This window comes from Ictidomys tridecemlineatus, chromosome 9, assembly GCF_052094955.1.
Source record: "Ictidomys tridecemlineatus isolate mIctTri1 chromosome 9, mIctTri1.hap1, whole genome shotgun sequence".
NCBI classification, from domain to species: Eukaryota; Metazoa; Chordata; class Mammalia; order Rodentia; family Sciuridae; genus Ictidomys; species Ictidomys tridecemlineatus.
Genome location: NC_135485.1, coordinates 76,846,387 through 76,872,186, shown reverse-complemented (window position 1 = coordinate 76,872,186; position 25,800 = coordinate 76,846,387). Strand labels below are relative to the sequence as shown.

General features: G+C 36.2%; 1 long non-coding RNA gene across 1 annotated transcript in view; it reads right to left on the bottom strand.

Moving 5' to 3' along the window:
* The window catches only part of LOC144366797 (uncharacterized), a 37,351-nt gene that overhangs the window by 2,274 nt on the left and 9,277 nt on the right, over positions 1-25,800 (bottom strand). The window contains exon 3 of the long non-coding RNA XR_013425935.1: positions 16,915-17,036. This is a non-coding gene — a long non-coding RNA (uncharacterized LOC144366797). The remainder of the gene's footprint in view (positions 1-16,914; positions 17,037-25,800) is intronic.

The following is a 25,800-nucleotide window of genomic DNA, read 5'->3' as shown; positions in this document are numbered from 1 at the left end:
TTAAAAAAAAAATCTCCAGCTCTAGGACCACCAGAAGTATCTTATATGTGTAGTAAAGTAGTAGTACTTAAATCTGATGATGTTCTTTAAAATATTTTTATTTTTTTTTAAATTTTAGCCAGGTTCAGTAGTGCCACGCCTGTAATTCCAGCAGATTGGGAGGCTCAGACAGGAGGATCACAAGATCAAAGGCAGCCTCAGCAAAAGTGAGGTGCTAAGCAACTCAGTGAGACCATGTCTCTAAATAAAATAGAAAATAGGGCTGGGGATGTAGCTCAGTGGTGAAATGCCCCTGAGTTCAATCCCTGGTACCCCACTTTCCAAAAAAGATTTTTAAAATTATATATATATATATATATATATAATATATATATATATATTATATATATATATATGATAGTACAGTCTATTTTGACATATTATACATACACAGAGTATAACTTATTCTAATTAGAATCCCATTCTTGTGGTTGTGTAGGATGTGGAGTTTCACTGGCTGTGTACTCATATATAACAGAAAAGTTATGTCTGATGCATTCTACTGTCTTTCCTATTTCCATCCCCCACCCTTTCCTTCATTTCCATTTGTGTAATCTAATGCTTCTATTCTTCCCTCCTCCCCCTCCTTATTATGTGTTAGCATTCACATATCAGACGGAACATTTGGCCTTTGGTTTTCTAGGATTGGCTTATTTCACTTAACATGATAGTAAATAGTTCCATCCATTTACCGTAAATGCCACAATTTCATTCTTCTTTATGGCTTAGTAATACTATACATTTGCTTTATCTATCCATCTGTTGAAGGGCATCTAGGTTGGTTCAATAGCTTAGATACTGTGAATTGAGTTACTATAAACATTGATGTGGCTTTTACTATAACATGCTGATTTCAAGTCCTTTGGGTATATTCTGAGGATAACGGGTCAATTGGTGATTCCATTCCAAGTTTTCTGAGGAATCTTCATACTGTTTTCTATGGTGGTTACAGCAATTTGCAGTCCCACTAGCAATTTCCTTGCCAACATTTACTGTTACTTGTATTCTTGATAATTGCCATTCTGACTGGGGTGAGATGGAATCTCAGTGTAGTTTTGATTTGCATTTCATTAATTGCTAGAGATGTTGAATATTTTTATATACTTTTGACAATTCATATTTTTTTCTTCTGAGAAATGCCTATTCAATGCCTATTCTGTGAAGTGCCTATTCAGTGCCTATTTAGTGCCCATTCATTGATTGGGTTGTTTTTTGAGTTCTTTATATATTTAGTATATTAATGTTCTGAGGTGCAAGTGGAAAAGATTTTCTCCAATTCTTGGGAGAAAAGCAAAGAATCTTGTTAGTTGGATACCATTCCATTTATTGATACTTCATTTTACTTCTTGTGCTCTAGGAGTGTTACTGAGGAAGTCTGTTCCTAAGCCAACATGATGGAGATGCAGGCCTACATTTTCTTCTGGTAGCTATAGGGTCTCTGGTTTAATGCTTAGGTCCTTGATCTACTTTGAATTGAGTTTTGTGTAGGGTGAGAGATAGGAGATAAATTTCATTTACTGTATATGGATTTCCAGTTTTCTCAGCACCACTTATTGAAGAGGCTATATTTTCTTTAATGTATGTTTTTGGTGCCTTATCTAATATAAGATAACTGTATTTGTGTGGGTTTGTCTCTGTGTCTTCTATTCTGTTCTATTGGTCATCATGTCTATTTTTATGCTGATGCTTTTTGTTAGTGTAGCTCTGTACTATAATTTAAAGTCTGGTATTGTGATGCCTCCTGCGTCACTTTTCTCACTAAAGATTAGTTTGACTATTCTGGGCCTCTTATTTTGCTAAATGTATTTCATGACTGCTTTTTCTAGTTCTGTGAAGAACACCATTGGAGTTTTAGTAGGAATTGTATCAAATCTGTATGGTATTAATTCTGCCTATCCAAGAACATGGGAGGTCTTTGCATCTTCTAAGGTCTTTTTCAATTTCTTTCTTTAGTGTTCTGCAGTTTACATTTTAAAGATTTTCACCTCTATTGTTAGATTGATTTCCACTATTTTTTTGAGGCTATTGTGAATGGGATAGTTTTCCTAATTTCTCTTTCAGCTGATTCATCATTGGTGTATAGGAACACAATTGACTGCTAATTTTATATCTTGTTACTTTGCTGAATTTATTTATGAATTTTCTAAAAGCTTTTTGGTGCAGTGTTTTTGGTCTTCTAAATATAGAATATCGTTGGCAAATAGAAGTAGTTTGAGGTCTTCTTTTCCTATTCTTTTTGCCTAACTGCTCTGGCTAGGGTTGATGAAGTCTTTTTTTTTTAAATGACAGCAGAATGCATTACAATTCTTATTACACACATATACCACAATTTTTCCTATATCTGGTTGTATATAAAGTATGTTGACACCAATTCGTGTCTTCATATGTACTTTGGATAATGATGTCTATCACATTCCACCATCCTTGCTAACCCTCTTTCCCTCCCACTCCTCTGCCCTATCTAGAATTCATCAGTTCTTTCCATGTTTCCCTTCCTTACCCCATTATGACTAAGCCTCCTTATATCAGAGAAAATATATGGCATTTGTTTGTTGGGGTTGGCTAATTTCACTTAGCATTATCTTAGCATTATCTTAGCATTATCTTCTCCAATGCCATCCAGAAAAAAGGAGCACAAATGTGAGGAGGAGGAGGAGGAGGTGGAGGAGGAGGAGGAGGAGGAGAAAAAAGGAGCACAATGTCAGGCAGACCAGGCAAACAAAGGGAAATGCCCAAACACAGGCCAGATTGAAAACCAAGAGGTTCTTTATTGTCTCAGGGAAAATGGAGAGAAATGTCTCTGAAACCAAGCTCAAACGCAGAGGGAGAGGAAAATGGGCTTTCAACATAAAGAATAAGGGAAAAAGAAGACAAAAACTGCATCATAAATAGGAATGGAGCACTGAATTCATTAAAATACAGTACCAGGGTTTAAAAAAAAACCAACCTATGGCCATTAAGGTTAAACCAATAAAATACGAATGTTATCCACCTATTATGGGCCAGGCTAAATGGCTAATGACCAAACACATTCCATTTTACTTTGAGACGCCATGTCATGTAAGAAATGCTTCTCCCATGGGAAAGCCCCACCTCTGTGCCCATTAATAGTTACCTAGCATAGCATACTTGGCAACACAAAGTAGCAATTCTTATACAATTGTACTCTTTGGTTTCCATTTTTCTTGGTCAATGTACCTTGTCAGAGATTGATTGTCTAGACATGAGTAACCTTTTTCTAACTTGTACTGAACAGAGTCATTTTGATCCCCACTTCCCTTCTGCTTGCTTGCTGCTCTGCCAACCTGGAAAGTCCTGTGGGAAATGCCAATGTACCCATTGCATTGTCTCACTAACTGCCCAATTCAGCTTCTGTACAAGCTTGCTTGCAGCTACATCAACCCAGATGAATTTTTTTGCCTTTAAATATCCTAAAATGCTCAGGCTCAGGGCTGTTCCTCCCAGAGGCAGTGATAGTCCTGTGGGGAGCAGACCGACTGGTTAAATAAAGACTCTTCAAAATGGACAAAACTGGGACTTGTGTTTTCTGAGGGACCTGCCTTGATGTTTAAAAAATAATATAACAAAAACATGGAGATAGTGAGACTGTAAAGACAATTATTTCCCTTTTATAATATATTGCCCAAAATTGAAATGAATAGTTAGCAGACAATCATTCCTATTTATTTTTCCTAATTTTATTATCTTTGGAGACATATGACTTTATCTTGGGGCAAATATTTAACAATTTTGGTCTTTTTGTTTTACTTCTGTTTCTTAATTAGCCTAAAATTAATTAAATTTAGTACTTCTAATTAAAGTGGAAAAAATAATGGTGTAAAGTAAGATCTGGCTATGTGTGCACATTAAGAAATATTGATGTTTATAAAACACAGAGAACAATAATTTTGGATGAGAGGGTGTAGGAGTATTGTTCAGATTTCATTCATACTATTCTGTACTGATTTATTTAAAGAAGGTGTAACCATTTTAAAAAAACAGAATAGTTAGTAACTCTTTACTACAAAAATATGAAGCCAAATATGTTCACGTAACTATATGAATGGATTTCAGAAGTTGGGCTCAATGAGGACAGTATTTAAATCCTCCCTCAGAGACATCCCTCAGCAGCTTGGGTTTGCTTAGCAAGCACTTTTTATCGGGTGTTATTCGGTGGAAAGAAATATAATTAAAAACTAATTTAGATTCATGACCCTGAAACCAAGGAACTTTTAGGGGAAAATGTTAGAAAAAGAAATACAAAACAAGAAAGAAAGGGATAAGCAAAGCACAGAGGATATTTAGGCCAATGAAATTCTTCTGTATAAAGGTGACTTTGCCATTATTAAAATAATTATTAAAACAATGGCAAAGTCACAGTCTGTTTGTGAGAACCCAAAGAATATACACAACAAGGGTGAACCCTAAGTAAACCATTGGGATGAGGATGTGTCAATGGAGGTTGACCAAGTATAATAACACATACACCCATGAGGCACAGAATGTAAATAGAGGTGAAGATTGTGGAGGGGTGGGATAGGGGCTTGGGGGGGTCTCTGTACACCAGCTCAATTTTACTGTGAACTTAAAAACTGCTCTAAACATAAAGCTAAATAATTGCAAACATATGAAGCAAGTGATAAGACAGTGTATTACTAAGAAACTTTTTTTGAAATGTTCACAAATCCATGCTCTTAGTGCTATAAAGACAGTGACATGATAAAGTATTAAGGTTTTCTCAGAAAACTCCATAGGGGAGGTCTTAAAATAATAAGTTTTATCCTTTGCAAAGACAAGAACAGAGAACATTGAAAATACTGATTAGGCAAGAAAAAAATCTGTATTTTCAACATCATTTGCAGCCACACCTATCCTGCATCTCATCAGATGAGGTTTCTGCTCCAGTTATTTGGTAGACTAATGTTTAGTGGCCTGTGAAAATAAAAGAACCCCTGTAGACATGGTTAGAATTTGTTTTTATGCATATTAGAACTGTGTTTTCTACCATGCTTGACTCAGAAAAAGGAGAGGGACAGACAAATTTTTTGTTTGATTATACCATCATCAGAGAAATACTATTTAGAATTATTTTTTTCAGCTGGACTCACTCATCCCACATTACCAAGTCTATTTATCAGAGGGCTCCTCAGGGAAATACTCAGTTTTCACACATAACGTAAAGGAAGGAAACGCCTACATCAAGAGCAGTGAGTTCTCATGCTGAATGACTTAATTCTCATATGAACATCAAGATTACCATCAGAATTACAATGGCTGAGAAAGGCTGAAAGTCATTGTAGTTGTTGTTATTATTATTACTACTACTACTACTAGTACTATTTTTTAAAATTGTGTACCTCTTTATTATTACTACTACTACTAATAATAATAATAGTAATTTTTTAAATTGTGTGGCTGGGAATTCTCTTCAGGGAAAGTGGGCATATGAAAGTGTGTGGGAAGAGTATGGTGGGTCCCCTATTGATTTCAGGAAATCACAGGGTTCTACTGTGTGCTTAACCACACAAGCTCACTCATTCAATTCCAAGAGCCAAGTAAACAGGTTGACTATCCTACAATTTGACAAATTAAGTGGTTTCCAGATATCAAGAGGAAGCACTTGGGGGAGGATTACAAGTATTTTTGTTGTTGTTCTTGTTGTTTTGTTTTCTATTAGGAAAATCTCACAATAACAATGACAATTTAGACTTACACTCTGAAGTTCAATTCTGATTGGATGTTGTTTCAGAACTCTCAACTGATTAGAACAGACTGGTGGCATTTGTTTTCATTTCAGAATGTTTTCCACAAGTTAGGACCTATCTAGAGCTATGCCGACCAAAAGGAGGCAAGCAAAGTTAAAACCACACTTCAGATACTATTTGAATTAGACATGGGATTTAAGTGGGAGAATCAGATGAGGAAGAGCTAGCTACTGCCACTTGACTGGCTAAGGGCTCAGGGGTGAGATCTTTCCTGTGCACTGGTTCAACAGCTACAAAAAGGCCTCACAAAGAATGACCTTCCCCAAATACATAGAGGCCTTTTTATCCAAGTACACATAAGTAGCAGAAACCTACTAGATGTATCTTTCATCCAGATTGAATGAAATTCAGTAAATCTGAATTATTCATTCATTGAAAACTTACTCAGAAAATATGAAACAGGAGGGATATAATGGGTACAGTAAGGACTGCAAAGATCCATAGGAAGGTCACTGTTTCCAAGGAGCTAACAACTTAATGGCAAAGAGAGAGCAGAATGTTCGCAAAGATGCCTCATAGGGAACTTAAACATCCTGATTCTAATAGAACATCAAGAATATCACCACTGTCTGGGAACAGCTATATTTAAGGTCCTTTCTCCCAGTTTTCTTTTTTTCATGGTATACAGCAGGGCATAAATTGGTAGCTTAATAAGCACTTCTGACCACACTGGCACAAAATAGGCCACTCTGTTCCACTGCTTGCCAGGTTAGGCTGTCAGCTGCAGTCCTTCCCAGTAATCACCTGCCGTTTGTTTTGGACAGGTTTCTACCCTAATTGACTTATCTCAGATCCCACCATTTCCTGTCCCTGTTATCACGAAGGACACAGAAATCTATACCTCTGGCACCTGCACTGTCAACACCAGGTAAACTCCTCATGACATTACAGAGCTGGGTGCTTCTCGGTGGTTCCTACATGGGCAAAATACAGGCTGGATGATTTGACATTTGGATTCCATCCAAGATGAATGGCTGGAACTGTGGGGCTAGATATGCCTTGGCTTGTATGTTAGCTGTGCCATTTATGAGCAACCTTCTTAACCCTTCTGGGCCTCAGTCTCTTTATCTATAAAATAGAAATCACTCTACTATACAAAGCTAAAGAAAGATTTAACTGAAATAACATGGTGATGATAATTTAATAAAAGACATTTAAAAGTTTTTAAATACAGCTTTATCTGATTGCTTTATGCAGAAAATTACCTGTAATAAAAAAAGGGGGAGGGTGTCTTAAGCACATGAAGCGGAAGAAACATTAAATTCACAGTTAACAGGAATGCTAAGATTCCTCGAAAGGTTAAAAGGCTGGCCATAGACGGTATGAAGCCTTTTTATTCCTGATTTCTGTGCAATTTATACCAATTTTACAGCATCTCAGTTACTTGATTAATGATCTCTGACTAACAGTTGTCAGAATTTTCTGAAATACTGCATCGACTGTATATTCCCTTGCTGTCAAAAGCGATGTCAGGTTATTTGCTCAGGGTATTAGCTAAATGTTCAACTTGTTGACCATAAGATTTAGCAATCAAGTAATTACAGAACTGAAAACTTAAATGCCACATAAATGAGAGAAGACATATTCAGACAAGAGTTAAAGCCAGATGAGAAAGAAAGGCTGGGGCAATCTATCATAAATGACGCAGATACTGATGATTACACAACACATGTTCCCTTTGATTCTTACGCTTACAGAGCTTTTAAAAAGTATCAGGTGCTGTGGGGGGACAAGAGGTATAAAGATTAATAAGATGCTATCCTTCTCACCTTTAGCCTGTTGTCAATAATATGGCAAATGAGAGCATATGTGCTATAAAATATTTAAGACATTTACTCTTTCTTCCAAGGAGTATACATAATTGCACATAAATTGTGCACATACTTGCATAAATCTCTCTAGTCCTGTATAAGAACTCAAAGCACTTTATAGACATTAACCTAACAATCCAATAATGTAACCAAATGAGGTAACACAGTGATTTAAATTATAATTAAGTCCACCTTTGTTCACAATGTAAGACTTCACAAAAGTACAAACAGGAGTAAATTTTTAGAAGTTATGCATTACAGATTATTCAACTATTTCTCTTGGCAAAATATTATGCCCTAAAAAATATTCAGTGTGCATGTGTGTATGTGTGTATATATACATGTGAAGTCACAGAATTTATTTTAGATAAATTTTGAAAAAATGAGAGAAACAAACTAAAGGTCTAGAATCTACAATCAAATATCAAAGATGGGCTGGGCATAGTGGTGCAGGTCTATAATCCCAGCAGCTAGGGAGACTGAGACAGGAGGATCTCAAGTTCAAAGCCAGCCTCAGCAAAAAAGTGAGGTGCTAAGTAACTCAGTGAGTCCCTATCTCTAAAAAAAATATAAAATAGGGCTAGGGATGTGGCTCAGCACTCCAGTGTCCCTGATTTCAATTCCCAGTAACCCTCCCCAAGAAAAAAAAATCAAAGATGATATTCCTTTTTGAAGGATTTGTGGTAAATAATAAATGAAATAATGAAAATTTGGACTCAATTTCTAGAGCTGAAAGGACTCTAATATAAAAAACTTAGCAGAAATAAATCATGATAGAAAAAAATTTAAAAAGAATAAAAAAAGGAAAAATTTTAAATTTTAAGGTCTGACAGGATAAAAGAAATTGCTAACCATTGCCCATTTGCATGATTTGTTTTCTGAATATGTACTTCATACTTAGAAAATTCAAGCAATATTTCTCAACACAATATTTTTTTTTTAAATTCTGTCATGCAACACCAATTGCTTATATGGACAAAAACCAAATGACCATCATGTAACAAAAATTAGTATTCTAAATATATTAAAAGTATTCATGCATATTTTTGTTTTATCTCTGAAAAATAAACATTAAATTTATTATTCCTAAATGATATTTGTAGGGGCTTAAATAAGCAGAAGCTCGGAAGTGTCTCTTATTCTGACACTAGTGACAACAGTGAAGCACAGGCACGCCAGCAAACTCAGGCAGGTCAGAGCTCAGTCATTAGAATAGGAAAGGGGTATCTTCATTTTGCATTCTAGACTTACAGTCATGTTAGAGTGTATCTGTGGTCGTTTTTAGGAGTCTATCTCACTTTCCTGGAAGCAAGATTCACTTGACATGCCAAGATTTCACTTGGGCATGGTGGTGCAGGCCTATAATCCCAGCAGCTAGAGAGGCTGAGACAGGAGGATCTCAAGTTCAAAGCCGGCCTCAGCAAAAAGTGAGGCGCTAAGTAACTCAGTGAGACCCTATCTCTAAATGAAATACAAAATAGGGCTGTGGATGTGGCTCAGAAGTTCCTTCCAAGCATATCAGAATATTGACTGAGGAAGAAAACCAAGGTCATCAGACAAACACAGATAACTATGGGCCCAATTTAGTCTAAGGGCAGCCACTTTTAATTTCTACTAAATACCATTCCCCACCATCAAAATAAACAAGTTTGCACAATGTAAGTATTAAACTACCAAGTATGGGTACTGGCTAATATAGGTCTTCTAAGGTGCTGATCTGCAGAGAAACTGGGGACTCAGCAGTACTCTTTTTTTCATTTGTTGGTGGACCTTTATTATATTTATTGATGTGTGGTGCTGAGAATTGAACTCAGTGCCTCACACATGCTAGGCAAGCGTGCTACCATTCAGCTACAACACCAACCCCTGCAGAGCTCTCTTAATGGCTGTGTGGTACAATGGTTACAAGGTTACAGAGGCAAAGAAAGGCTTAACTAACTAGCTTTATAATACTGGGTAACTGAGTTGGACAAATGTCCCTAAAAACCCTTGACAAAAGTGTGAGCAAGATGCTTCAAACAAGAAAGCTACAGAATAGTATTTTAGCACAATTTATAGCACAAAGTAAATATTCAATATATGCTGTTTTGACATTTCTATAATTTATCCATGCTACAAAAATAAAATGATTTTTTGAGGATTTATTCTGCTGAACTACCATGTAAGCACTGCTGATTCATGGTACTGAACATAAAAAAGTTTTATTTTAATTATTTTATATTTTCATGAAGGACTGACAAGGAAATGCATAAAATAAGCAAAATAATTTCACAAACACACACACACACACACACACACACACACACACACACACACCAGTACTAAGAATATTATGCCAGAAAAAGTAAAGATAGTGGAGTGGGGTGTGGGAACAGGTGAACTAACCTGGATTAGGAGGTCAGAAGAGGCCATGCTGGTGGTGACAAAGATAATGAGATCCCAGTAACAAGAAGAACCCAGTCATATGAACATTGTGACATCTGTCATCAGTAAATGAAGCAATGACCAGACCCCTAGCAGGACAGGTGTTTGGTGGTTCAGGGAATGAAATGAAAACCAGGGTGGCTGTGAACGAGGACTAGGAAATTTACAGAGATGGTGAAGAACTACTCTCAAGATGGCTGCCCAGATGTCCCAGAACAGCGGACATAGGTTCCTTGCAAAGACAGCCCTGTGAATCTGGTCCTTTCCCCACAGCTTGACATCACCATATTTGCCCTTCTGCCCAAAGATGGAGACTAGGAGGAGAAAACAGGAAGCCTGGGCTATCTTCCAACAAACACCTGCTATTTGCCTTTATTTGTTTACTTGTTTTATATGCAAAGGCTGTATTGTATGAAATGCATGGCATCTCACACATCAGACAAGTGTCTTAGTAATTCTCGATCATTTTGAGCTGTCCCTTCTATATCAGGCACACGTATACTCTTTACATTAGCTCTTCTCTCTGGTTGATACACTCTTCCCTCATAAACCTGGGCAGCTCATTTCCTCACATACTTGAAGGCTCTGCTCAGAACACATTCCCACTGTATCTCCATCTCCACCACCGACTGTGCTTTATTTTTTCCCAAGGACGTATCACCTTGTAGTACACTGTAAAACATCATTTTCCCCATCCTGGAACGTAGACCCTACAAAAGACAGGGATTTCTTTGCTTTTTTTCACTGACATGCACCAAATATATAGAAGAATGCCTGCAATGTATTAGGTGCTCAGTAAACATTTACTGAATTGAAATGAAAATTCTAAAAAATAAGTTTATCAAAATAAAAAAAACCCTCATTTATCTCTCGAAAATCCATAAGTGCTTTATCTACAAGACTGAAATCAGCATGGAATAATCAACAATTAACTTTTTTCTTCTAATATTCTGCTCAAAATACTCTGACCAATTCTATGGCCCATTCCTGAAGAATATTTTATGTAAAATGTATAGTTACTTGCATCACCTTTGAGTATTTCTACAGTCTCATTTTTAAGTCTGAAAAGATGGAGTCAAATAAAAAGCTTCCCTCTCCACTCCCTAGGCTATGCCTATACCTCAGATCAGAAACTTTCTTAGGAAAGACATTCCTGATTTTTCTCACCCCCCCATTTCCTCCTCTTTTCTTTCTAGGTTCCCCACACACCAGCACTGAGAATGAGGAGTAAAAATAAAGATAAATTTGTTTTAACCAGTACCATCATACTTGTGGCATCTGAACCTTCAGGGAGGCAAGTGGCCTCCTGTGAGATTCTTAGGGCTGCATTAGTGGGGACTTCTTCACGGGGAGCAATTGAAACTACATTCCACCTGGACATCAACCATGCACCCTATGATCCACCTCCAGGACTCCCCTAAACATAAGACCTAGACACCCGGGCTCTTCTATCTAGAGAGGCAGGCTTCCTGGGCAAGGTCTTAACAAATCCACCACGGCTATCTAACTGTTCAGCACCCACCATAAGCACACTCAGTATCCTTGCTCCACTGCATACAATATATCTTGATTCCTTCTGCTCAGGTAAGCCCTCTGCCTGCAGAATTCTCCAAGTCTCATAATGCTTCAAAATATAAGAATACAAGATATGGAATATTCCCTCCCCCTCCCTAACACCTCCCTCCACCGTGTGTGTGTCCGCGGGTGCACACACACACACCAGTAATCAGTCTTGAGCTATTTTTCATATAGCTGTTGGGGGATGATCAATAGACCACCTAGCCTCTCTAAGTTTTCTGGGGCTGTGTCTAGCACTTCTCTTCAAAATAAGGAATATTTGTATCACATTTTCAGCTCTGAGTTTCTACAAAAATTCCAAGAAAGATAATTCTATTACATATTATGTTACAAATGTATGTTACATGCAATTTAATTTAAAATTATCTAAATACAAGTGTTCCATGGTCTGAAAAGTGTAAGTCCACAGAAGAGATCAAGAAAATAGGACTAGAAGGGCTAGCTGTGGAGATGTGCCCTGTATAAGGGCACCTTAAAAGAGGGTTTTGTTGCTTTCTGTTGTGCCATCTTTGGGAGCTGGGGTCTTTTCTATTCCACACCAGGCCTCATCAGGTAGCCCTGATCATTAGTCTATAACATGGATTTGACATTAATATTATATAGTCAGTCTTACTATTTCAGCCAACATTCATTTCACGGGTATAATATCAATAAGGTACCTCCAACAGCCTTAGTTGTAATTTGCTATGCTAATGGTTATCTTATTGATCAATTTTATATCCTATCATTTTAAACCCAGAAAGCAGCAATATTATACCAAATACATAATATTATACCAAATACATAAACAGACAGAAAGTATAAATGCAGTCTACTATACAAGCTGGCCACATTATAATGTTCTACTGCTCAAACTAGGTAAAGTGAAATTTCTGTATCCATGACGTTATCAGGAGGACTATAATTAGACTTACTAAGCTTGATACTTCTAGGTACTACTCAATGAGAAAGAGGTTTCCAGGCTTAAGCTTGAAAAAAAAATGTACATTAAACTTTACAATTACTGGAAACAAACATAAGAAGCTAAATCAGTCTAGAAAAATAAAGGTTATATCACACATCAATTCAATTCTGGCTTTAAGTGAAAGGAAAGAAATCAAAAGATGCTGACCAAACTGCTTCTCTTGAGAGACACACCACAATGTTTTCTTGTTTTTTTTTTAAAAAAAAAAGGTGGAGGGAGAGACCCTTAAATATTTCATTTTTACACAAAAAATCTTATGAGATAATTCAGAAAAAAAAGAAAAGAAAGAGAGGAAAAAAGAAAAGAAACCGTTCTAGTGTTTTCCCTAATGGAAAAATAAAATGGGGAATCAGAAATTTTTGTGTTAACTGGGAATTTTAAATTAATTTTTTTTATTTTATTTTAGTGGAGAAACATCATCAACAAAGTGACTTAAGAATACACTGAATGTGATTAGTCCTCACCAACAATCTGAAAACATCACATGCTTCAAATGCTAACACTTAAATAATCAGAAATACATACACAGAACACAGCTGGCTGAGTCAGGTACAACACACACTCTTGAGAGTCTGCTAAACGTTGACATCCGTGTTCAGAAACCACTATGGCACGCCACAACCTTAGGCATTCATATTCCTGGTCAAACATATGAACCTAAAGAAGCAAAGCACTAAGAAACTACCTGCCTTGCATTATCAAGAAGGAAAAGGACCTGCACTTTTGTGAATAAATTCTCCCATTCTAAATACATAGTGAAGAAAGTGCAAAGAAGCACCAGAGACAATGTGAAAAGGTGGCATCCACCTGTACCCCACCACTGCGGCAGAGCTCACCCTCCTTTTTTCATCTTGTCTGCTTAAAAACTTCCAAAACTTAATCTTTCTTAAATATCTATCTTTAAAATCCAAAATCTAACCGTTGTATGCTTTTTTAGGATCATGACATCTAAAATACCAAAGCGGAAAGAAGACAGGGAACAAGGTAATAATCAACCTGCTACTCTCCAGTCTTCTGCATATGTGTATGCAGAAAGAAACCCACTGGAATAACAATGTATTATTCATGGAATTATGCTCAACATGTGGTATTAAGTAATGTTCTGATGATCAGAAAGTAAAATGGAACCAATAATTTGGGAGCAATGAGAATATTCCATGTGAAGAGTCAGGGCAGTAGAATTAGCATGCTGCCCAACCTGTACCTACAATGCAATCAACAATGCAGGGATGTCAAAGAACCCACTTGCTAGCATGCTTTAGGTGGGAGAAAGATTAAGGACTATGGGGCTAGGAAATTATTACTAGCTTATTTTGTAAGGAGGTTTAAGTTATTATTTTTTGCTATACTTATGATGCTAAAAGTTCCTGGGTTCTTAAGGGATTTTTGTTCTTGTTCTCACCTACTTTTTCCTAAAAATCTACATCAGCAAAGCTATAGATGGATAACTAAAGACCTATTGAATCAGGATATATTTCTAATAAAATATTATTGACTTATATATTTGATTGTAGGCTATTAATATACGCTGGTCCTAAACGTGAGTAGTCTGTTTAGAGATGGTATTCTAAAGGAATATATTGTATTGCTGTCTTGATGCTATACAAATAGTCAAGTATATAAATTTCTTTGAATTGTGCCAAAAATTTGATCTGCCCTACTTAAACTCTATGTGCTGAAAGGCAGTACTGGTGAAGAGGTTAGAATATGAAACTATAATTCTGGATGCAAATATCATTTCCAATATTCAACTGCTGGGTGATCTGGGACAAATTATCTAACTTCTCTGGGCCTTAGTTTCCTTACTGGAAAAACAGGGATAAAAGTATACACTTCAAAAGAATTCATATAAGGATTAAGTGTACATGCAAAAATAAAGGCATAATGAAATCATCAGCTAATGTGATTATCATTAAGGTCATTCAATTAATGAACTTTGTGTGATAATGACTTGTGCTTATATACAGACACACAAACCATATATTCCTAAGCACAAAGCATGCATATTGACATATATGTATATATTTGTATAATACACTTTACAAAATATTATAGATGGTCACAGTCATTCGACTATCTGAAAGAAAAGAAAGCTGCAATCTTGCTGTGGCTGTTACAAATTAAAATTCCATATGTTCAGTCAATTTTTGAAATGCTGTTTTTAAAAATTCAGCAATTACAGGGAATCTGGGCAAAATTCTGCAAGGACAGCTTTTCTTCTAAATGTATTTCCAATATGAATTTGATTATTAATCAAACATTAGTATATCTGCTACATATTGAGGCATATTCTCTTGCTAATTTTCTACTTAGTTATAAAATAGAAATTTTAAGAAATGAATAAATAACTTCTAGGGCATCAAGAAGCCTACAGGACAAGCAAGCAAGTGGCCCTTGTCACGAACATGCTCCGTAACAAAACAAAACACTGCTAACCCAAAGTTGTATAACACTTTAGGACTTATAAAAAAATGTTCAAATAATATAAAACTGAAACAAAGAAAATAAAAAATAATGATACATAACAGTACAGACTTGAATCTTTATTTTCCCATCCACATACTAGAAGATTTCACGGTGTGCACATTTTCCAAATCTCTGCACTTCACAAGTGTGAGTTTCATTTATGTTCCCATTCCATTCCCGTTCCTGTTTCTTATATCATGGATACAAGTATCCAGTTTTGTGTCCTTTGCTCCATCCTGCTTGCTATTTTATTATTACCTACATCTTATTTGCCACCTGAATAAGCATTTGCTCAGATTTCCCTATCTACTTCATCCTTTATTTCACCAATTAATTTCAACAGTAATTATAGTTTTGTTCTCTGGTCTCTAAAATGTTCCCAAAAAACCATGAGGGGCTGGGATTGTGGCTCAGCAGTAGAGGACTTGCTTAGCATGTGCGAGACCCTGGGTTCAATCCTGAGGACCACATAAATAAATAAAATAAAGGCATTGTGTCCAACTACAACTTATTTGAAAACAAACAAACAAACAAAAAACCATAATATTAATGGAAAGCTGCCCCAAAGATATGTGCAGGATGAAATACTATTATTACCTAAAAGATAATATTAAGAATGGGAATGTTGCAATTTCAATAGTTAATTCAGAATGAAAGGTAATATACTTCTCTCCAAAAATCTTAAGGTTTTTTTTTTTTTCTATGCTTGCTTATCTACTACAGCAGAGAAGGGGGGTGAGAACATTCCAAGTCTAAGAGATTGGGTGTGAGCATTAAGAAGTTTTAGAGGTTGGTGAGGCTTGTTTCTTTAATCAGCTTTATTTTAGAATACATGGTTTCTCTTTCTTTACTCATATTACCAGAATGATACCTTTATTTATGTCCTGGTTAGAGTGAACAGATTAAGGAATATTGGGACAGAATTCTGATCAAAAGGAAGTTGTAAGAGAAAAGCAATTGAACAGGAGCAAAGCAGGCCTTCCACTCACTGCTAGGATGATTAATATATCCTCATGTGATGGATCCATCTAACCACAGCATCTCTTCTTTTTCTTCAAACAATTCAGCACTTGCTGGACTGACAGCAGTAGCTAAGGCTTCCTGAGTGATCACTATGGCCCAGACATGTCCATGTGCTTCCAATGCATCACCCCAGTTAACTCTCAGATCAACCCCCTATACTATCATGTCCACATTTTCTAGAGAATGCCTTTGAGAATCAGAGAGGAAAAGCAGCTTATCTAGATTCACAGCATGGGTAACAATGATCCAACCGAGATATATCAGTGCCCAGAGCCAACTTTAAAACTGTTACCTCTCACCACCACCTCAACACAAAGCCATGTGACACCAAAGTGCATGTGACATTAGCATGAGACCATGTAACTTCATACAGCATCCAACACCACATATTGATAGATATTCTAGATGTAGGTAGATATTTGTAACAATAATGAAAAAGAAAATTATCATTTATTTTTATATAACAGATAAGCACAATGAGATCATAGAGATATTATTTTCAAATTATGCAATATATTCATGAACCCAACTGGTTTATATGAACCGAACTGGTTTACACACACCAACAAAAATCTTAACACAATTTTTTGTGTGTGTTTCCAAGAACATTCCTCCTCTATGTCAGACTTGAGTCCTCAGCCAAGCCTCTCCTACTTTTTAGTGTGGACTAAAATGATTATATTAAATATTATGCAAGGAGTTGAACTCAGAATGTCTGTTGCTTTCTGATGGTTTGGTTCTTATTTATTTTACCTGATCAGCAGAACACATTACTTTAGGTAGGTAGAACGAAAGGAAGAGGTAGGTAGAACAGAAGGAAGAGGACAGATGGCAGCTCTCTTACCTGCTTGAGCGCCTTTTTGGTGTGCTGCTGAAAGGAAGACACTAGCTTGCCCTGCACTGCTGTGTTCGTGAGGCTTGAATCTCGAGTGGAAGATGCTTCGTCAGGTACCTGCTTCGCACAAACTAGAAAGAGAGAGAGATAATGATATTATTAATTTGAATTCCTTTTTTTTACCTTCACTGTAATTAACTCACTTGGAGCTTTTTCTCCAATTGAAAATGGATACTTAAAATGAAGCAAAATAGCACAGTAAAAAAGAAAAGTTATCTAGATTCGAAGAGAAGGGATCATTTAACAAATGTGTGGCCACAGTTCAATTTTACCTCTTTGGGCCTCCATGTTGCCTTACCCACTAATGGATGATAATTTTTATGTCACAGAGCTATTGTATGGACATAACAAACAGAACAATACCTGCCTCTGAAGTTGTAGTTTGGAGTCAGTAGACACTATCTGAATATGAATATGGCAACTGAATGATGCACAAACTGAAGAAAACTATCTACATGAGCAAAAATGTTTTAAATCCACCCAGCTTCATAGATATAATGTTTCCTCTATTTAACGACCCTTCTTCTGCAGAATCTATGACCTGCTGTGACTTATTTCTCTTCTCCTATGGGACAAGACATGTAGGATGGAGAGGGAAAAATGAAATCTGAGATACTTGTTTTCAAATTAAGACCAATTATTTTTTAAGAAATGGTGCTCTCTACCGATTGCAATGTAATCTGCCCATTTTTACCAGAGTCAGATTTTCCCTTGGCCTGTTGTACAGCAGTCCAGTACATTCTCCCAAAAGACCACTTTTTAGGAGAACTGATGTCTAGACATGGGTGACCAAGGAGCTTATCTGGAAGCTAGAACTCTTCCTTCAGTCCTACCCCAACAGACAGACAAGGTTTAACACCTGCCATGATCTTGGCAGGAGCACTGACACAGGTCTTTTTCTGTGTATACTGGAAGAAAGGGAGGCATTTGGAGAATCGAAGTAAGGAAGTACTATGATTAGTAGTAGCAGAATGAAGGCATATGTCAAAGGCAGGAGGCAAGAGGAAGTTAGATAGAAGAAAATAACTTGAGAACATATTGTAAATGCACAAAACATGACTTTTTAAGGGCACAGGGTAAACAGGATGTCAAGAAAACTTTCCAAGTAATGGTAACATGGGGGATTCTGAACAGGGTTTTAAAGGTATGTAGAGGAGTAAAAACTATTATACTTATCAATCCCCAGCACAAATAATAATAATAATTGTAGTAAAAAATTGAAGCTATACACATACATAGTGCTGAGAAGAGTCAAGTTTCTTTCTACAGACTCTAGCAAGTCTTGCCTATGAATGTACATGTGGCTCATGAGAAAAGAATTTGGGGAAATCAAGCATTAATCAAGCTTTGTTTTAATTCAGAAAGCAACCAGGAAGCCAGCCATATGAATGAGTTTAGGAAAATGGTTGTTAATTATTAATCTAGGCACTTTACATATGTGATCTCATTTAATTCATACAGCTTGCTCGCAAGACAAATGGGTATTATGTTCATGTGGAAGAGAGAAAGCCAGAGAGCTCAGAAAGGCCAATAAGTCACCTATGGTCACACAGGCAATGACACAGCAGTGCTGGATCCAAGGCAAGCCCGGTCTAGTTCTGGAGCCGAGGATTATTCCATGTAAACTAGTTGGCCTCGAAAGCCAAGATCAGATGCAGGAAATTCCACGTCTAAAGAAATATAACTGAACTGCATGATGTTGTAAATGCTAAAACAGAAAGTTTCAGAAAGGGAACAAGTCATTTAGCCCCTGACATGAAAAAATTAAGAATTGTAGGTTTAAATATAATTGTATGGTTTCAAAACATCTGCACATATAGTGACAGAAGTCCTTAAATTAAAGATCTAGTGATTTTTTTTCTACTTGATACATTATGACATTTTTCATTAAGATGGTGTAAATGTTTCATTAAGATGGTGTGAACGTTTTTAAACACTGTTTGCATAAACCATGTATGGTTTCTAACACCTCTCCTTGAAATTATTACTCATTTGTAATACTTTACTGAAGCTTACTTACCAAAAAATATTAGAAATAATCATCAATTTATACTCTAAAGATAAATCTACTCTGTGTGTGTGTGTGTGTGTGTGTGTGTGTGTGTGTGTGTGTACTGGTTTATACAGATGGTCTTTTCAATGTGTTGAAGTCTCTATGAAGTGTGACAAATCAGGGAAGTGATAAAAAAGTGGCAGACAGGATACGTAATCCCAAGTAGACAGACTGAAATGGATATAATGTAAAAGTAAAGAGTGCGTTAGCAAATATATTTTATTACTTTCACATTCTTAGAAGCACTTGCACCTAGAAAACTGAACACTTACTGATTAGAAAGGAGAACCAAATGCAAACCGTGGGTATTAAGGAATTTATGAAAAATATGAGAATGTTCCTGCATGCTGGACCTCTAAATTCAAATTTACTACCAATTTACTTGGGAAATGCTTTTATTCATGTCTTTCAAAGGTAAACTACAGTACAGCAGGATCAAATAACAACAAACTCTGTCTATACAATTAAAGCCTTTGTGTCCCTCCTATTTTCTGACTGCTAACTAAGCAGTGCACAATCGACTCTCCTGAGGATAACAGTAGCTCACCATTTTGCTCTATTTCTCTCTGATCTAGGAAACCATCCAATATTGGGAAACCACATGATTTAAGTTTATGATGACACTGTGTTCACAGTGATTCATATACATTTATATACACTGTTTCCAAAAGAAAGATTCTGTTCAATTTGGAGCCCAGAACTTTATAGGGAATCCAGGACAATGGAGTTAATGTCCATCCTTAAGGAATACTATGAACCTAGTTCTCAAAATGATTCATCTTCCTCTACCCAACTCTATTTGCTTTATCTTACATTCCATTCCAGACTAAATGAAGCACTATGAATATTCCTGTATTAAGTAGCCATTTTTCTCCCTGATTGCTCTTTCTGGAACTTGGTCCTCACACATTTCTCTAGGTCAAACCATTTTTTCCCTAATTATTTTCTTCTGATAGAATGATTATAGAATCTTAAAGAAAAGTACAATGTTATCAAAAAGTACAATACATACATGATTCTTTCCTTTGGGTTAAAATTTAAATTTTTAAAGAAAAAAATCAAAAAAGAAAATTACTGATGGGGTACCCACATAATTCATCCACAAGCTCCAAGAAGGAGGTGTATATGTGTTCTTTTAAGTAATGACAAATATAGACTCTTATCATGAATATATGAATCACTGGGTAATTGAACTGTACAGGGTAACGCAGTTTCATTCTCTGACAAAACACAGGGTTTTCAGCCTTTTTTAAAATTTATTTTTGAAGCTTTCTTAATAAAAGATGGGATAAATAACTAAGGGCCTATTCCAAACAGTTCCCTGAAAATTTATCTGAAGGACTCAGTGTAGCCTCTGAAATTCAAGCCAAAGATAAATTAATGCTAAAGGAAGGATCAAGGAAAATCCCCTGTAAGTAAAACTACAACAGGAGCCAGGAAACTGAAGAATTAGGACAGATGTTTTATCCAATAAATATCAAACACTGACATGCAGTTTAGAAATGGATATCTTCTTGGCATTCAGGACAGAATGGGAGCTATTTTTTTCTAATTGGCAATTGGCATGATCACAAAATCACTGCCAGAACTTTATACCTCAAAACCCCAAAAGACAGCCTGCCCTTTCCATAGGTGTACAAACTGCAAATGAAGAAACAAAAATAACACTGATTTTCCCTAGAACTTACATTCCTCAACACTTTTTTTTAATGTGTAGAAATAGTATTTCTGTCTACATATTACTTGCCTCCCAAAATTAGGTGAGCAAAACACATAGTTAACGCCAATCTTCTGATATTAGACCAGCCTATCATCTACCTCACACTCCCCCAAATCTCCAAAATAACCTGTTTACAAGATCCAGGAGCAAAGACAGGTGGATGTAACCCATGTAACCATGAGGCAGCTTCAAAGTCCAGGGACACGGATGACTATATTCTAGCAAAACTGTGGGTTTATTTCTTTTTTCTTCAGAATCCCCAAGTTGTCATCTTGTCTCTTTTTCACTTAGCACTCAATTTGAGCATGCAATTGAACTACAATATGTGGATTGGGACCCATGTTTAAAGTTGCATGTTGGACAGAGGACACAGGTGGTATCCCCTCCTAATCTCACTACTAACCCACTGACTGGTGTGCAAGAGGACACCCACAATTCTAACTTTGACCTTTAACTCAAGACACACACACACAAAGGGAGAAATCAGAACATAAACTTGCTCTGCCACTACTTCTATTCTCATATCTTCCTGATTTCCCACCATCTCTGATCCATTTACCTGCTATGTTTATGCACTGGCTCTGATGATCCGTCCTCTAGATTCTCCTCCCCTTTACTCTACCTAGCAAACTCATCTGGGCAAATGAAACTTCAAAGAGCTTCCCACAAAGCTTCCTAGAGTATGAATGGGGCCAACTTGCTTCTCCTCTGACCATGATTCCTTAGAACCTAGTGGATGAATTCTTGACAGTCCCTGCAGAACTGGGACCTGTGTCCCCTGGCTCAGCAACTCAGGGACTGAGAATCCCTGCAATACTGGGATCTGTGCAAATATGGGCTCAGAGCAGGCAAACTATAAATGTTATTAAACTAAAATTTTTAATTTGATTTTCATTAAATTTGTTTAAAGAATCCATTGTTGAAGCTAACTTTCAATTACTCTTTTTAACCTGAATCATGGAAGGGGAGGTCAGCAAAGCTAGTTTTTATTATGCAAAAGCATATATAAAAATAGAATTTAAAAATTTTGAAAACAGAAGCCTGTTTTCAAAAAACTCTCTAAAATTATCCTAAAGTCAATTAGGGAAAAATATAAAAGCCAAACCACAGACCTTCCTATGAAAGTCTGTGGGAAGCTGCATGACTTGCCACTAATTATAGATACATTTCCCTCTGCTATCTTTACTCATTGCCTTATTTTAAGAGGAAAGTCAGAGTTTTGTGGTTTTACATAGGGAAATAAAAATAAATAAAATTTAAAAGTCAAAATTAGAAATCATTATGCTATGTAAAATTTCAGTAGTGGTGTGGGGTGCAGAACTGCACACAGACCAGAATCTGGACATTATCATTATATAGTAAATGCAACACAGATATTTTGTACTATTAGTTGCTATATATCCCACACTAAGCCACACATCCCCCAGGCAACTGATGTTCAAACATTTAGTAAAGTCAAGTAATAATACATCCTTTGGCCGTTTTCACTTTTTAAATTTTTTTTAATATTTCTTTTAGTTGTCAAAAGACCTTTATTTAATTTAAATAAAATCAAACTGAGAATCAAACCCAGGGCCTCACACATGCTAGGCAAGCACTCTACAATTGAGCCACAACCCCAGCCTGAACATTTTCATTTCTATCAGTTGTCCCTCTAACTACTACCTTTCAATTTTCTGAATAGTAAAACCATATTCTCTAAAAGCCCAACAGCTTTCTATAGAAATATAGGTTTAATAATGCCTTAATGAATTAAAAGAAAGTTAAAATTAATTCAGGCACTGTGACAAATGTTTTTTTTGTTTGTTTGTTTGTTTTTGGTTAAAGGTATTGAACCCAACACTGGGCCATATCCCCAGACCTTTTTCATATTTTACTTTGAGACAGGGTCTCGCTAAATTGCTCAGGACCTCACCACGTTGCTGAGGCTGGCTTTGAACTTGCAATCCTCCTGCCTCAGCCTCCTGAGCCACTAGGATTACAGGCATGCACCCACACACCCAGCTTCAATTATATTTTTAAAGAGGGTTGGATCTTAGAAGTTTGGTTTTTCATTTATTATTAATTCAACTGTACAACTTCTAATGAGCACTTTTCTTCTTGTCAAGCACCAGGGAAAATGTAGGGAAGAAAACTGTGAACAACAACAAAATGTGAGGTTGAGGCCACAAGAGTTTTCTACGTTTTTTTTTATCCAAAGAACAATGATGTGGAACCATTGATTCTGAGAAAAACTATGCCTACAAAAACATAGTGGTGATAACTACACTTTGTTTTGAAAGATCAATAAGCAGATAATTTTTTAAAAAATCCCCAAATAGCAAGTAATCAAAAGAATTTAGTTTGGATTTTAATGTTTTATATACAGAATTTAATTTGAAATTGTATGCATTAGCTATTTGGGGTATATGCAGCAACAAACTAAATGTGCCAAATTGTAAAAATTGATCTAAAAAAAAACATGGAAGCCCATTTGACCCCAATTAAATCTTTCTTGGACTCCACTTCTTTCAGAGAAAGATAATTCCCTAATTCCTTTTGGATCCAGTCTGTGGAGAGCTGCCCTCTCTAAAAACATTTCTTGTTCCAAGATAGGTATAGGTATTTGGGCTTAAGTCATTTTTCTTGCTGCTTTAAAAGAAAACATTCAAAGAATATGCCAAGAAAAACTAGCAATTACATAGAGCAATACTAGCAATAAAATAATGGAAATAGCAATTTTTCCCTAAGAAACTTTCAAAGGACAAGGAGTCAAAACATTGTAGTTATTGATGTTCTTGATAATATTTAGAGCAATATTTTCCATGAATAAAAGAGACCTAATATACCTGAAATTTTTACTATACTTTAGGCTTCGGAAGCAGATTATATAAAGTATACAAAGCCTAATAAAGCTCTTTTTTTTCTTCAGGAGAGGTTTCCAGAAAAAATAAATTAATTAATAAAAAGTAAGTTGGGCACAGTGGCACACACCTATAATCCTTGCAACTCAGGAGGCTAAGGCAGAAGGATCACAATTTCAAGGTTAGCATCTGCAACTTAGAGAAGCTCCAAGTGACTTGTTGAGACCTGGTCTCAAAATAAAAAATAAAAAAAGGGCTGGAGATGTTGCTTAATGGTAAAGTACCCCTTGGATCAATCCCCAGTATCAAATAAGATGGTCATTAAACCAACAAAAAAGAAAGTGTGTGTGTGTTCCTATGAGATGCATCATGGTGATACCTAAATGATTTTTTTTTCATGGCTAATACAAATACTGCAAATGATGTTCACGTGTCGCTGTCCCAAAACTGGATATACCACAACTTCATTACAATGTCCACAAAAGGTTCACTCAAATTTGCACTGGATAGGACACTGTTACTACATAGGTACCTAGGAAGAACATTTTACCCATGGGAAAATGTAGCTATAGAAATACTTCCTACAAGCACTTGATTTATCAGCCAAGCCAATTTAGTGATACAAATACCTCTGGATATTCATCAACATACCCTTCAGATACGAACTAGAAAAAGAGGAAACTCAAACTGCAAATCAATATATTTAGTAGGAAAACCCTATCCTATTGATGCCAGCTTTGAAACCTAACCCTCCTTCCACCACAGAACCAATAAGAATTTCTCTCCCAGAAGTATGGAGAGTCATGTAACAGCATGTATGTGTGGTAAAAATATCAGGGGCTATTGCTTTTGCCCTAGTACAACACCTGGGATCTTCCATGTTGAATCAGTTTCCTAAAACAGCTGAACAGACATAAAGCAATCAACCTAGAAAATGAGAAATAGAAAAAGTAGACAGAAAGGCTATCAGCAAAAGGTTAGCATGAGTCAAGAGTAAATGCTTCACTCACAGACATCATTACTAATTACTTTATACCTCAACATATATCAACTCCAATGTGTAGCAACAGGGAATTAGGTAAGGGACCCAGGTGGCTCACTGAGAAATGGTTATATATAGTCACTTAGAGACAGAAGAGAGAATGGATCATCTGGTATCAATGAAAAGAACTTTTTTTTAAAGAACTCGGGTGCTTTGTTCTTACATACAAATCACAGACTGTATAAATCAAACAGAACATTGGCTAGTTAAGATGAGTAATTGGGGGAATACCTTTAATTTTGTTTTTATTTGAAAAGGAGTTTGTTTTTATTATGAGATCATACTCTTTCCAATTTTTATCTCTTTATTATGAAATATTCTTCTCATAACACAAGAAAAAGGGGAAAGTACATTTAAATGGGTCACTTTATCTGCAATGAAAAGAAAACTTTTTTTTTTTTTTACATGTCTCTGGACTGTTAAAACTGATTAAAATCCATTTATACAAGAACAAAGTTCACAGTTCAAGGGGAAATATGTTTTTTTTTTTTAAAAAAAGAGCCCCTAATGGATAAAAGAAATGGAAAATAGTATCTATACGTACTGTCTGAAAGAGTTGAAGTCAGTCACTTGGAGAAGTTGAGATGGAGGGGGTAGTGACTGGATAGTCACCAGCTGTTCGCTATCATCAAAGAGGGGAAAAAGGAGGAAATTAGTTTAATTAAAAGCCCAAAAGATTTCAACAGAGGGAAAAAATTCTTCACTATACAGGTTATCAAAAACATAGAGGGACAGATACTAGGAGACGAGGATTTCTATCCTGCTGGACATCTGCTATTGGAATAATGTCCAATTGAATTGACGGGTTTAAGAAAAACGCTGGCATGGGAGAGGACCCAGGCCTGAATGATCTTTTGAAATCTCTCATGCTTCTTGTGAACTATGAAATCAGTGGGCTGGGATGAAAGGAGGGAAAATGAGAAAGAGTGGGCAGAGGAAGTTTTATATCCTGCCAACGGTCATTTCTGACTGTAGAGATTGTTCTCTTTGTACTTTCTTCCATGTGTAACTAAAACAACATAATTTTCACATACTTAAATTTCTTTAGGCCACCAATGTGGAGCAGGTGTCTCCATGAGCTGCTAACAAGATTCTGACTGAAATGCAGAGATGCTGAATGAAAGACAAACTAACTTAACCCAGGAAAGTAAGGGAGGCTGGTGTAGACCCTGGAGGA